Raw genomic sequence first — 15,089 nt, 5'->3', positions numbered from 1 at the left:
TAAAACAAAATGTTATCTCCTCAAAGGAGTGTCATAATTAATATATTGTTTTTCTGTTTGTATTTTAAATACAGAATATAGACTAATACAGAATTTATCCTAAGAGCATACAGTACCTACTTTTAACCATCAGGTGGCACTGTTATTACAGCAGCCATTTTTAGAAACTAGTCTTAACTCCCTGAAGTTTAATATGATTACACCTCTGGGAGGTACAAAGTGTAAAATACAATATACAACAAGCAGGGGTGTATCAAGAGGGGAGGGGGCCCCCTCCTCTGGCGGCCGGCTGCGCACTTAGCACAACGCCGCAGCAGTGTACTCTGGGCACTAGTCTGTGCTCAGAGTATACTGCGCATGTGTATTTACCCTACTGTGCATGCGCAAAACAACAGGAAAATGACGGCGGCAGCCATTTTGTCAGGCGATTTATGCAGCACTGCTACCACTGATGTGGGACTTCAAGAGGTAAGTATCAAAATATGGGTGCAGGGTGTGCGGTGTGGGCCCCTTTGGACCCATTATAGATACCCCCCTGACCACAAGGTACCAATAGAATAATTTCCATGGATTGTTTATCCTCCCCACCAAAGTCGCAGGTGAGGCAGCCATCTTGGATGCACTACAAAGGTTACGCTGGTCAGGATAAGTGAAGCACCCGTAGCATCATTACAGCCATAGATTGCTCATCCAACCAACAAAAGTACCAGACGAGGCAGCCATCCTGGGCCCACCACATAGTTGACAGTGGGACATACTTGTTTACCTATTAGCTGGCCCCTCAAGGAGGTGGGCGGGTCTGGGGGGCGTGACTACACCATTGCATCATCGTAGCTTCCTCCCCGCTATACAATACCGTGATTGCTGGTATTGTATAGCGAGGGTAGGGCGAGCTACAATGATGCGATTCAACGCAAATTGCATTATTGGCTGCTTGTGCTCCAGCAGTCCGGGAGCCTTGCCCACCTTTCCAGGTGGCTGGGCCCCACCCGATTTTCGGGAGCCTCCCGGGCTTTCCGGAAGGTAGGCAAATATGCAGTGGGGAGTATAGCAATACGTGGAAGTATGATTAGCCTTGGGGACGTACAAAAGAGCATCCAGGAGACTTGCCCACTTTTTCTGGCATCCAGGAGAGCAACAGTTTAAGATAATACGGACTATAGTCCCAGAAGCCCCCCATGTACTTACAGGCAGATGTTATTATGTTTGCAGACTGATTTCTTGTCAACTTCCTTCTTACAAATGATCTGCCCGGCAATCAGCAGAGTCTAATTGGAATGATGGCAGATGACAACCAGCAGAGCAGACGTCTTTGATCTTTTGTGGATATAAAGAAAAAAAAAATGACATGGTGAGCGGGATTACAGACATATTTTTGTGATAGAAACTAGGTCACGCAGCTTGTCAGTAAATATCTTTATCCTGTTAGGAAGAAAACAGATTTGTATTTAACCCTTTTATCAAAGTTCTTTAAAAACTCTGTGTTAAGCAGCCTTGCCACCTGTTGTGGAACTACAAGTGTCAGCATGCCGTGGCAGCGCCTGGGTGAGAGCATGCTTGGACCTGTAGTTACAGAACCTGTGGAGAGCCTCAGGCCGGTTACCTCTGCTGTTAAGGAACATTTAAGCTTTCAACGGACCTTGTGCTTTCTCTTGCTGACTGAGACTTGTAGTCCCACAAGTGCTGGAGCCATAGTAGGCTTGTACGAAAACTTTCCAGGACACATTTCTGTTGGGGGCGGAGTTAGTGGCGTGCTTTGCATAAGGTCCCGCCCACTGCAGCATGTATATTACATCATCACTCTGGGTTGCTCCCACCTCTACCCTGTCTGGCTTGTCTTCAGGGAGATTGTCAGTCTCACTCGGGAGTCCGGCAGATCACACACTATTTCGGGAGTCTCCCTGACATTCTGTGAGAGTGGTAAGTATCAAATTTGGGACTTTCTTGGGGAGAAGGTCCCAAGAGCTACTGCAAGAATTGGGCAGGGTGGTTATTATTATTATTATCCTTTATATGACCCCACGTGGGGTCCACAGCACCTTACAAAGCAGAATAGCAGTATGAACATAAGAGAAAAAAGTGACTTACAATACAGTATGAACATGGTTTAAAAACAGAGTGCGCCCAGAGTCTATAGAGGATGCGCTGGTCACTGGAAAATGGCCGCGGTGGCCATTTTCCCTGTACTGCGCATGCGCAAACTACGGGAAAATGGCCGTGGCGGACATTTTCCAGTCGTTCTTACAGCGCCGGACCCCCGCGCCGACGTGGGACTCCAGAGAGGTAAGTAATTCTATGGGTGCAGGGTGTGCGGTGATGGCCCCCCTGGACCCAGGGGCCCCTGTTCCCTGCACCCATTATAGATACGCCCCTGAATGGATAAGGGTCTTAGTTGCCTCCAGGGTGAGAAAGATTCTGATCTTGGAGATATTTCTGAGATGGAAACAACAGGACTGCGAAAGGGACTAAATGTGTGGTTTGAACATGTCTACCAATCATACCGATTTTAGCAGGACAGTCCCATCCACGGGCTGCAATGTCTCTGCCTGATGTCATGAGAAGGGGCGTGGTCTGCATCGGGAAATGTAGGTACGGCACTGCCAGCAGCTGCAGGAGTGCTGGTCTCACCCCCAGTGTAACGTGAAAACGGGAGCATTACATGCGGTACCTCTCCCAAAATATCATCCTCCAGGTGGCATGGCCTAAGGGTAACCAGACCACGCCCCATTTCCACACGCGCATACGTTCGGCGCACTCAAGGGTCCCAATTTGAACACCCAAAATGTTTGGAGGTATTGTTTGAAGGAGAGGGAGGAGTAAAGAATAACTCCAAGATGTTACATTTAAGAAAGCACTGGGACATCTAGGAGGAAATGGTGTAGAGACAGTTGGAGATACAAATGAGAAGAGAGGTCAGGGGAGGAAAGGTAGATCTGAGTGTCATCAGCATAGAGATGATATCGGAGCCCAAAAGAGCTGATGAGCTCACCTAAAGAGGATGTATAGAGGGACAATAGGAGAGGTCCAAGAACAACCTTTGGGGATACCTACTGGCAGATGAAGGGTGGGAGAAGTGGAGTCATGAGAGGAGACAGATAAAGAATGGTCAGAGAGATAGGAGGACAGCCAGAAGAGGGCAGTATCACACAGACCAAGGGAATAAAGGATTTACAGAATGAGGGTATGGTCCACAGTGTCAAAATCAGAGAGGTCAAGGAGAATGACGAGAGTCGTGGCCCCGTGGATTTGGCAGCAAGATGGTCATTCCTGGCTTTAGTGAGGGCAGTTTCTGTGGAGTGAATGGAAGCTAGACTCAAATGGACCAAGCAGGTAGTGGGAGGAATGAAAGGCGGTGAGGCGATTGTAGACAATCTGCTCAAGGAGCTTAGAGGCAAAGGGGAGAAGAGACATTGGGCGGTAATAAGAAAGAGTGTTATGTGTTCGCATGTAGCCGTCAGCTGCCAAAGTATGCAAATCCCGCAATCGCACAGCAAGACATTAGCACGCCCACTATGTCTTGGCGTGCGATCGCGGTATGTATTTAGACGCCCACCAGCCTGTCACAAGACGCCCACATTCCCTTACTAACACCCGTCATCTCCAGGAAGTGTATTAAACAACAGGTAACATCGAGTACCATCGGAACCATACGCAGCACTTGTGGCTGACCTTACCCTAACGCAAGCACTGCGAATGCAGCAGTGTGTAATTCAGCCATATGACGTGTACGATGATGCTGCGTCTTAACTATGCACGCCCTTGAAACTGCATTCAGAAGCACAGACACCCCCAGTAGTAGTCCCACCTATGCAGTGCCCCCAGTAGTGGTCCCCCCTATGCAGTGCCCCTTATACATATATGACACACACATAAAAAACAAAAGCACACTTACCTGAATTCCCGATCCTGCGCCCGCCGCCGTCAGCTCCTCTGTCCTCCTGCTCTGCACGATGGGAGAGACGTCATGACATCTCTCCCATCACCCACTCTGTGAGCCGGAAGGCAGACCTCATGAGTGAGCTCCAGCCCGGCTCCCTCCGTGGACATAGCAGCCAATGAGAGTCTGTCTGACTCTCATTGGCTGCTATACCAAACACACACGACCACTGCTGGCGGCGGTGTGTTTGTTACTGTGTAGTGTGGACCGCTCTCACTGCAGTCCGCACTACACTTAAATACTTTGGGGCCCAGGGGACACTGGTGGTGGGTGCAACAGCGCTGTTGGATGCAGGCGGCTATGGGCCACTGCACCACAGCGGGCCTCGGTGCAAGGCACCGGCTGCTCCACCCCTAGTTCCGCCACTGACCATTCCATTCACTTCCAATATGGGTGCACACGTATGAGCAGTAAATGAAGTAGGCGGGCTTAGGTCACCCAGTGGCCAGTCAGAGCACTAGAATATTAACAAGTTCACAGTTGCTGCAGTGTCCATGTTAATCATATTTGCAGCTAAACCAACATGTAGCCAATCTAAGTATCTAAAAACAAACTGGCGCAGTAATATTACAATTCATGCATCCAACAGAAATATGGAGGTAGATTTTCCAAAGGTTCTAAAAATTAAAAGTGAAGGTGTTGATCAACCAATCAGATCTTAACTAGAATTGTTCTATTGCATTCTAGAAAAAATGATAGATACGATAGGATTGGTTGCTATGGGAAATGCCACAACTTGACTGTTTTAGCTTTAATAAAGCTACCTCCTGGTCTGTGATCCATCAAAAAAAAGGCTAGTTCCATGAGTCAAGAAGGTTATCCTGCCTATAACCGCTACTACAGGTGGTACCTTGTCCCCTCCCGATCTTGTGTCTTCTCATCATCCTCAGAGCTTTGTTGGCGCCACTGTTCCCAGGTTGGTACATGTGCACACACCTGGTAGATATATGCCTCCTGCCCCAACCCTCCATCCCTTTCCCATCTTTTGCTTCCTCTACCCGCTTTCCTTCTCAAAATTTAAATTTACGAGGGGTTCCCGGAAGCTCCTACAGTCTAAGTGTTGTAAATCCTGAAACTACGCCTCTTGATTGAAGTCACAATTTTATTTATTACCTAATATGCGCTGTCAATTAATAAAACTAATAAACATTGGAAAAAAAATACAACGTAACATTCCGGGAAAGCACAAGGCATGACTATTTAATTGAGTCAGAGCAAGTACCAGTAAAATGTTCGATCAGACAGAAAATTGGCTTACAAATGAACTTCCGTCAAACATGTGCTCTCTCTTTTTTTTTTTTTTTATATAATCACTGACTGATTTTTACTACTATAAATGGAAATGCCAGAACTGGGTTATGACGTCAATCGTTTTTCAGCCCAGTAAAGTGATCTCAGTCTTGGCAAAGTGTAAAGGATAGTTTTCTGAATGTCACCACTGATGCACATTGCTCGCTAAATACTCTCAGGGGCATAATTAGCAGTTGCCTCAGGGTCATAATTAGCACTTCTAAGCATGTATGGGAGGAAATGTATGCGCAGGAGAACCCGAGGAGCTGACCCTAGAGCCAAGGGCCCAAACAAGCTGCACAGTCCCCCGTGCAAGCTCAGAACAGCAGAGCTGGGGTCTCCAAAACTCGTGGTGTACACATCGCCTGCTTCTCTCTCAGCGTTGGAACCAACATCAGCGGTAGTTACACCGCGGCACTGCTCACTATGATTCATTAATATAGATAATGTCTCTGTCTGCACAGTCTAGTTGTTCTACCCATCTTTGTTACTAGTCATTTGGGAGCCTGCGTTCTAGCCGATCTCAATGTCCTATTGAGAGACCACAGCCTTTTTGGGCCTTTAGTTTTACCCTGTGAAAAGGGAAATGACAAATTCCCCAACCATGCGCACAAGATCTAGCCAACAAGTGCTTCTCAGTCGCAACCACCTCCAGCCCTGGGCCACCTATCGTCCGCCTCTTCCTGTTAGCTCTCAATATAGGCAGCTGCCTTTTGAAATCCCTATAAGCCAGTGGTTCCCAAACTGTGCACCGTGGCACCCTGGGGTGCCTTGGGACACTTGCAGGGGTGCCTCAGGTTGGTGGTCCAGCACCAAATCAAATTATTTATGGTCAATGTAATGTAAATATGTGGACAAACAGAAGTGCAAACCTGTCCCCATCACATAACTGAACCTAAGGATGACAAGTCAGCACAATTTACTACTTCACTACAATGGTTTCTGAATTTCTCAATAACAAACTTTTGGCTTAGGGGTGCCGTGAAAACAATGCTGATGCTCTAGGGTGCCGTGATTCGAAAAAGATTGGGAACCACTGCTATAAGCTGATTAGCACTCTGATGATCTACCATGCTGTTAATCATACAGTAGGCCGGGAACGAAGAAGCTCTAAAGGCTTATACTTCATCTATGTTTAAGTATAACTTCAGCATCCCTGCAGCAAGTTGCAGGCTGTGTTTTACAGCATTATAAAACTGGATCAGTTGATTTGACGTTACATTACATTAGAGGGGAATGTCTGTCTCAGCCAATAGAATTAATCCACTCAACAGAACTAGCCATCTCAGTATATCGATGATTATCATAACTCCCTAGCTGGCATACCGCTGTCGGGATTGTGAACAGCGGTCGCCCATCTAGGTGACCAAGCTGCAGTTAATGTGGGGAAGTGTCTGTAAATAAGTTTCCTTCCCTTGACAACTGAAACTAACGTGCGTCTGATTGAATAAATCATTAATCACGTAATGACAGACCGTTACTATAATACTTAAGGGGATGTAAACTTCTGCTGGGACTCTAGAAATTGGCTTAACCCATCTCAGATGACTTGATCCCACGCAGTTGTGAAATTCATTGTTTTTTTTTATTTTACAGACCGACAGAATCACCGTGAAATCGGATCAGCAGACAGGGACTGTTAACATCATCACTTGTCCAAAATAAATATCAAGCATGGAATTTAGACTCGCCTGCAGTGCGAGGAGATGTTTGCTGGAACTGGGGGTCGGGAGGTCTTGAATTATTGATTGTATCACTGTTTCTTAGAACTTAGTGGAGTCCGTTATGTAACAGGGGGTTTATGGGGGATGGGAGGGGCGAGGTATGAGAAGGTTAAGATGTTATACAGAGTATTGAGATATTTATTGGAACTAGTGTTGTTGCACTATACGATGTGACATCTGCAATAACGGAGACGCTAAAGGCCACAGTTGAAATCATTCTGATATCCAAAAACAATAAAACGTCCTACATGCATCATTTCCCGTATCTTGACATATCCTTGTGAAAAATACGTACAAAATAATCAGTGTTATAATAGGACTCAAAGTTAAAAATTTCTCATATGTACTCATAGGCAAACGCAGGGGGGGCTTCCGTCTGCCTGGAAATCCCCCCTCCCCAGCCCACACCATGACCACAATAGATATAGTAATATAATAGATTGTTATTAGTGCTGTATGTGCTTCTCACTATCACAAATGAAATAATTAGCACCACCTGTGGATCTTTTAACATGTATCAGTCAGTAATAAATAACCTGTGCACCAACTAGGAGATCTGGAAAACGTTCACTGTTAAGATTGTACTGCTATAGAGCCCAATATGTACATATATGTCCAGGGCAGTGCTAGATTCCTCGGCTGCTCCCAGACTCCCGGACTTGCTCTAATACTCTGGAATGGAGCCCACATCTAAAATACAAACATTCAGCTCAGACAGGATGGGCCTACTGCCGAATATAATGGCTTACTGTGATCACTGGTCCTCTATATGCTGGAATTATGACACACACAATATACTTCGTATGTAGCATATTAAAGCTGGATAAGTGGTAATTATGCCCTCTTCATGGACTGGACACACTCACTCTAAAATCAGGCATTTGGAAACCCCCCTCTAGAAATCCTGCATTTGCCACTGGTACTCCAGGAACGTATATGTGCACCCATGGAGGGGGAAGATCACGTTATGGAGCCACAAATAGTCATAGTCCAAAAACATCCGCGATGCCAATCATGAATCTATCGAGATTTATGTAATAATTTTCAGGCATGGTGGTAAAAAGTAGTTGCAAAATAACCTCTATCAGCCGCTGTGTATGGCCATCTTCTGACCTTAGGTATCAACAGTGTCGCATAGAGGGGAAGCACGGATACAAAAACACCATTTTTTGTTTTGTTTTATTTTTTTTTTATGTTTTAGTTGTATTTAGGCCTTCCAGCCTATAATACGTACTTATCTTTCACAGAAAAACACATCAGAATTTTTTACATTTTTAAACACTGGGATTTTTTTTTTAGGGAAAAACGTTACAGGTACTCAGTAGAAAGGTACCTATAATTACATAAAGTTATTAGTTGATTTAAGGTTTATATTTGTTTACAGTTCCACACCCTGGGCGAGTCTTCAGATGCTTATTTAAATTAATTTCTGAAATGATTTTACTGATTTCTCTCTGGAACTAGTTAAAAGTTTCTGGTACCAGCAGGAAAAAAAAAATCTCTGCTTTTAAAAATATTCTAGAAAAAAAAGGAGGCATTTTCTGTATGGAAAGAAAAGTTATAGTAATAAAAAAAAGACTCAATAAGAAATTAATATAGTTTAAAAGAAGAGAGACTGTTGATTGCTAAACGTAGAGGGTGCAGGGAGGTCATTAATTAAATATGAAGAATGTAGCCGAAGCTGGGACCAAACCTGACACTAAAAAAATTAAACTAGTGAAATTAATTGGATGAGACAAAGAAAAAACAGTCTTATTGAATATGTTCTTTTCCTAAGTGCTTACAAAAGAGGAAACGATACTAGGAACTACTGTTGTTCTGCAATAACCCATCCACACCAGACATTATTGCCCCATGTCAGGAGACTGTACATTTACAACTGAACGAGACTAGTATTAGATGGTCACCAGATGATAGCCAGCCACATGTGCTGAAGGAGCAATGTTCAGTCACATATAAACATTATCACTTATATTTATGGGCTTCTACATAATAGGAACAGTACCCAAGACTGGTACAGGGTAGATGTGGTCGCATGATTTAACAAATGGAGCACAATCAGACCTGGTAAACTACAGATCTATGAGACTGACATCAGTGGTGGGGAATATCTTAGATGGAATTCTAAGAAATAGCATCTAGAAATATATGACTTAAAGCAAACGAAGGGCCTGATTCAGACCCACGCGCGAGCACATAGTGCTCGCTAGCGGGTCGATGGCCGGGCAGTGTGCACGTGCGGCGTGCGATAGCCCCGGAGCGAGTGAGAAATCACTCGCTCCAGGGCTCGCTACAAAACGGGGCGGCTGTCAATGTTGATCGACAGCTCGCCTCGTTTTGTAGGAGGGTCAGGGGGTGGCTGCACAAACGAAGGCGTTCCCGAAGGAACGCCTGCCATTTGCGGGCGGCCCTACTGACATCACACGTGATGTCAGTAGTGAATTTCCTGCTCTATTATAGCAGGAAGTTCACTGGGGCTTGCGGTGGACTAGACCCTACCACAAGGGTCTCGTCGCAAGCCCGATGGTCGCAATACACCCACAGCTTAGCGAGCGGCCTGGAGGCCGGGGTAAAAAAAAAAAGTCCTGCCCTGATTCAGAGTGAGCGTTCGCAAATAGCGAGCGCCTCTGAATCAGGGCCTAACAACGGTGAGTCAAAATGGACCTTTAAAGGATCTGCTACCGTCTGGCTAATCTGATCAGGCTCAATGGGGAAGGAAGTTGTGTCCGGGATTTGGCAATGCAGGTGATGTGATTTATTAGGGTTTCATAAAAGCCTTTGATGCAGTTTCATGTAACAGACTAGTGGGGGAGATGTCTCAAACCTTGGAGATAAAGTGGGGAAGTTTCCCATATCAACCAATAAGCTTCTGTCATTTTCTAGACTGTGGTGGATAAATGGCGGTTAGAAGCTGATTGGTTGCTTTGGGCAACTTCTCCACTATATCTCTCTCCAAGGTTTGATACATCTCCCCCTTTGATAAGTAAAATAAAAGCAGTGGAACAAGGGAAGGCGATGAACATGGGCAATTGTCTGATTGAGGGTCAGGAAGCAGAGAACTGTTATTAATGGAACATATTCATAGTGGGCTAATAAAGTTATACGTGGGCTCCCTCAGTGATGAGCACTGTCCCATTCAAGGTCTTCATCAAGGATCTTGCAGAAGGTCCAGGAAAGTAGACAACACTAATAGCTTTATAATTTTATTATGACCTACTTACCCACAGGCATAAAACAAATCATATATTTAATGGTATTTTTTTATGTTGCTAAAAACACATAAACAGATATGGGATGTAACATGTTGGCCCCAGTGTCTATGGGTTGCTGCCTGTTCTTATTCACCTTCTGTTTGGAAGAGAGACAGGTACTATTTAAATTCTGCAAAGCATAGAAATAAGTGAGCACTACATGCTCTTCTCATCCCCCCAGCCCCCAAACCAGACCAACAGTAAATCTATATCACCCACAGTTAATAATTAGACCACCTACTCAACAACCAGTCTGACATTAATCCCACCACTAAGACATTAAATAAGTAGCTTCTGCATTTAATAAGCAGACTTAGCCCCCCCACCAGCCCCAATATCAAGTTATTTATTAGCATTAACCACCACTACCATCTAGTAACAGTATCCAAACCTCACTCTACATTATACAACTCCAGTATACATTAATAACTTTGCAATAATATAATATTACATACTCCCACCAGCCCCTGAATAACATGAATATGCACCCCCCCCCTCCAAAAAAAATAATAATCAAATATACTTGATCTGAGGTTGGGATAGTGGATCTATTCAGGGACAAGCCCCACCAGCTGACTTTTGTGTCTAAAATGGGCACGGCCAAATTAAGTTTTGTGTGGTCCGCAGGGCAACTAACTTGTGGCGGCCCCTGCCAATAAAATTGTCCATATGATATGCCAGTGATGTTATTAAAAAGTTTAAATACTAAAAAAAGAGCAACACAAATGTGTTAAATACAATGTAGCACCCCCAGTTCATATTATGCAACATAGAACCCCCAGGTCACATTGTGCCACAATGTGCCCCACATTGGCGATGAAGCTATGGGTGCCCCCCACCTCCAATGTGTGGGGTATACAATCGGGAAACCGGCTGCCTTAATACCAGCAGCCGGCTTCCCGACTGTAATATCCCACTGAGGGTGAAATACCGGGCGCCTGGCATTTCCCCGAAACCGGCGTCCGGCATCCCGATCGAAGGGATGCCGGGGGCCGCGAGCAGACAGCCGCGGGAGGGAGGGTTTGGTTTAGGGCACCCGGGGGGGACTTAGGGTTAGGGACCCCCCGGGAGGATTAGGCACCCTCGGGGGGGACTTAGGGTTAGGCACCCCCCCGGGGGACTTAGGTTTAGGCAGCGGGGAGGGGGGTTAGGGTTAGGCACTTAAAGGGGGGATTAGGGTTAGGCACTTGGGGGTGAGGTTAGGGTTTGGCACTCCTAAAGAGGGTTAGGGGGTTAGGTTAGTTTATACTTACCTTAGGGACGATCGGGATTTCCAGCGCTGTCGGGCTTCCGCTGCCGGGCTCTGCTGATCTGTCGGGCTGCCGCTGCCGGGAATCGGACTGCCGGCCATGCGACAGCCGGGAATCCATACCGATTCCATGTGTGATGGCCCCTGAGCGGTCGCTCCAGTGGCCCTGTTGTTAATCCAGCACTGGAAATGGGAGAGGAGGAGTGAGAGGGGGCAGGGAAGGAAAGGGGGGTGAGGGAAGGAGATACAGTAATAGTGGGGAGCAGAGAAAAAGAGGAGAGAAGGGGAGAAATGGATCTCTGATCCAGTTACCTCTCATGGCTCTGGGAAAAGGGCGCAGCAGCATTTTCCTGATGATTCCTGCTGCTGCTGCAGCGCTGATGTGGGACGCTGGAGAGGTGAGTCTAATCATATGAGTGCAGTATGGCCCACCCTGGACCTACTGCACACTCTGCCCCATTATAGATGCGCCAATGGCTATGACAACCTGCAGCCAATCAGAGCATCAGAATATTAACAGCAGCACATTGCATATCAGCTCAGCCAGCTCCTGTGCATCCTGTATGTACAGGCTACTTTGCAATGGGATAGGCTACAACAACACGTAGCCAGTCCGAGCATCTAAACCTAGCGCAGAGTTATTATGTTGTGAGGCCGCAACTTCTGGGGGAGATTGTCATGCCTGGCTCCTCTCTTATTAAACAAACTTTATACAGCCAACATATAGATAATGAGTGACATTGTTATTGTATAATTCTAAACATCTAATTAGTGTTTTTCAAATGTGTACATTTTGAGTATTTCAAACCATATTTGTAGCAAAGGCAATGCAATGATTCGTGGTTGTATGGTTTCATTGGCCATTTAAAGCTGGGAATTCGGATTACGCAACCCTTGGAAGTGAATCTGGGAGATGATTTACTGTAGATTTATACGAGATGTAAACATAGGCTAGACTGGGTCATTTCTTTAGCCAAAGACATTTCTAGAGTAAAACTATTTTTCTGCGGGATACAAATTAGCTGCAGATTTAACATGTTTAAAATATCCCTTTTGACACAACTGGGGGGGAGGAGGAGGGGGGAGGGGACGGGCTTGGGCGAATGGAAGCCATCTGCTGATATAATCATCTTTACGATCGTGGAGGTAGAGCGGCCTGAGCCTGCAGATAAACCACAGGTAATCCAGGAATCTTATGAAACACTTAATAGACCATGTCGCACAATCCCCTGGAGCTGCTGGAATTGTATGAAACCAAAAGAGCAGCTCAACATCACTCATCCCTTTTCCTTAATGTAGCAGAGACGCATTCGTACCTGCGGGGGCCTCATCTACAGCACCACGTATTCAGCCAATGGTCTAATCTCTTCAGATGCAATTTATTCAGAGCTTTCTCTTGTCTGGAAAAGTCATAAGAACACAGTGAGAGTGGGGTGTAGTCTCGATTCTTGCTCATTCCTAATTTGATATTCTGAATTCAATCTCCTGATAAACCTGTAATACAAGGATTATTATTATAACTTTATAGTTGTATGGCACCACCATGGGCACTGAGGTGGGGGGGGAGTGGGTACTAATTATCCAAGCTTGTCAGAGGGGCCCGGCAGGGGCCCAAGTCCGACGCCACCAACCCTCTCTCTTATCTGTCAGTGGGAGCAGGGAGACTGATGCCGTTGAGCAAAATTAGTAGGGGTCCCCCATATTATACAAATCCAGCACCGGGCTCTAACTAGCGGGGGTGTAATGCAGCAGGAGGACATGCTTCATGGGGACCCCACGGACAAAGCATTCAGCACCCCACACTAGTCAGCCCAGGCCAGGGATTCCTGGAGAAGTAGGGACCCCTCTCCAGGGTGCCCCAGGCCAGGACTGAAGACCAGGGCTATCCCCGGCACCCCTAGGCTGTGGGTGCCGAGTTGATAGCCCATTAGTAAAAGTGTAATGTTGTCTTTTACAGGTGGAACTACAGGTCCCAGCAAGCCTCCCCCGCAAGCTATTACTAGGAGAACCACAAGTACTAGCAGGCGGGACATTAAGAGCCCGCTGGTACCTATAGTACCCCTGTAAAATAAATATTAAAATAAAACACCAAATGTTTTAATAGTTTATTTCACTGCACCTTCACTTGGGGGGCGGCGACCTTTTAGCTCTTTTGCCTGGCCGCCGGCCAACAAGGATTTTCCCGGCGTCTTCACCCTTCAGGAGCCCTTCCTCGTTCCTCCTCTTGCCACCGGACTGACTCCCGCTGGCTAATATTAGCTGGCACAACGGGGGCGGGGCGAATAAGCGCCCATCTTGAATTTCAAAAATGGCGCCGCAACACCATGGCTGGTTATGCCTGTGTGGGGGGAACCCCACTCCGTTGTATTTTGTTATTTTTTGGAAATCTGAAAACCTGTCCCCATCCAATAATCATGTTATTAATTCTCAACCTCCCCCTCTTCACCATTATTTATAATTAATTAAATTCCTCATTAATAAACCCCCTTTCCTGCACAGCCGAATGCATTTTTTCAGCAGACTGTTTCAGCAGACACAGATTGGACAAGTAGCGAGGATTGAATGTAGAATCTGCGAGCAGGTCAGCAGTAGGATTGTATAAATAGTCTGATCTGCGTGGATTGGACAAGTGTGTACGCAGTTTAAGACTATTAAGCCCTGGTGCTTATTAAGAGAGGAGGGGTCCGTGTTCACTCCCCATCAGGGGTCCTCTCCTCTCTTCACGGAAGCCGCCGTGCACTGACAGCCTCAGTAGACTCCGAGACTCCAGGAGTCTACTGCGCATGTGCAGGTCACTGGGAAAATGGCGTGGCAGCCATTTTCCTGCCGATTTCCCTAATGCACAGAACGCCACAGAAAATGGGTGCGGCGCCCATTTTCCGGGTGTTTTGTGTAGCGCATCTCCAGCTGTTGTGGGACTTCAGAAAGGTAAGTATTAAAAAGTATGGGTGCAAGGTGTGCAGTGTGGGGCCCCCCTGGATTCAGGGGCCCATCTGCACCACACACCCTGCACCCATTATAGATACGCCCCTGATTCACTACACGGTCAGGCAACAATCTGGTTCCAAATAATTGTCCATTCCAGGACAATCGCAGTCAGTTAGAAATCTGTTGGCTCTTCCGTTGGGAAAAAGGTGGTTTCCTCTGTGAGGCTCATTACACAGTCACAGGCCATGATTACACCAATAAATATCAAAGTTACAATAACTGGGCTCAGAGTCTGTTTTCTTCATTTAAGTGTTACCAGGCGGACGGCCTGTGGACTAAACTGCTGCCAGATTGTGCAATGTGCGGAGAAGCCCTGATGGTCTTCATATACTATATACCATAGGCACTTTGCTAACACTCTACAGCCCTAAACTCTTTCATCTCTGAAGACAATTTATTGGCTGTGGCGTTAGTAAGGGGAATGAGCAATAATAGCATTATGGTAATAAATTATCTGTAGGAAAAAAAAGACTAAAGTGGAACTGACACCCAAAAATAAAACACACACACACACACACACGTACACACAATGGGAAAGTTATGAATAAGTAAAAATGTATTAATGATGATGTTAAGTGGGTAGGGCTGAGCTGTATATACCAAGTAGAGTCTATGATAACAGAATTGCCTGGCTCAGAACATGCACTGTT

Source organism: Taudactylus pleione, unplaced genomic scaffold (genome assembly GCF_031769625.1).
Source record: "Taudactylus pleione unplaced genomic scaffold, aTauple2 ptg000212l, whole genome shotgun sequence".
Taxonomy (NCBI): Eukaryota; Metazoa; Chordata; class Amphibia; order Anura; family Myobatrachidae; genus Taudactylus; species Taudactylus pleione.
This window is presented reverse-complemented; position numbering follows the sequence as displayed.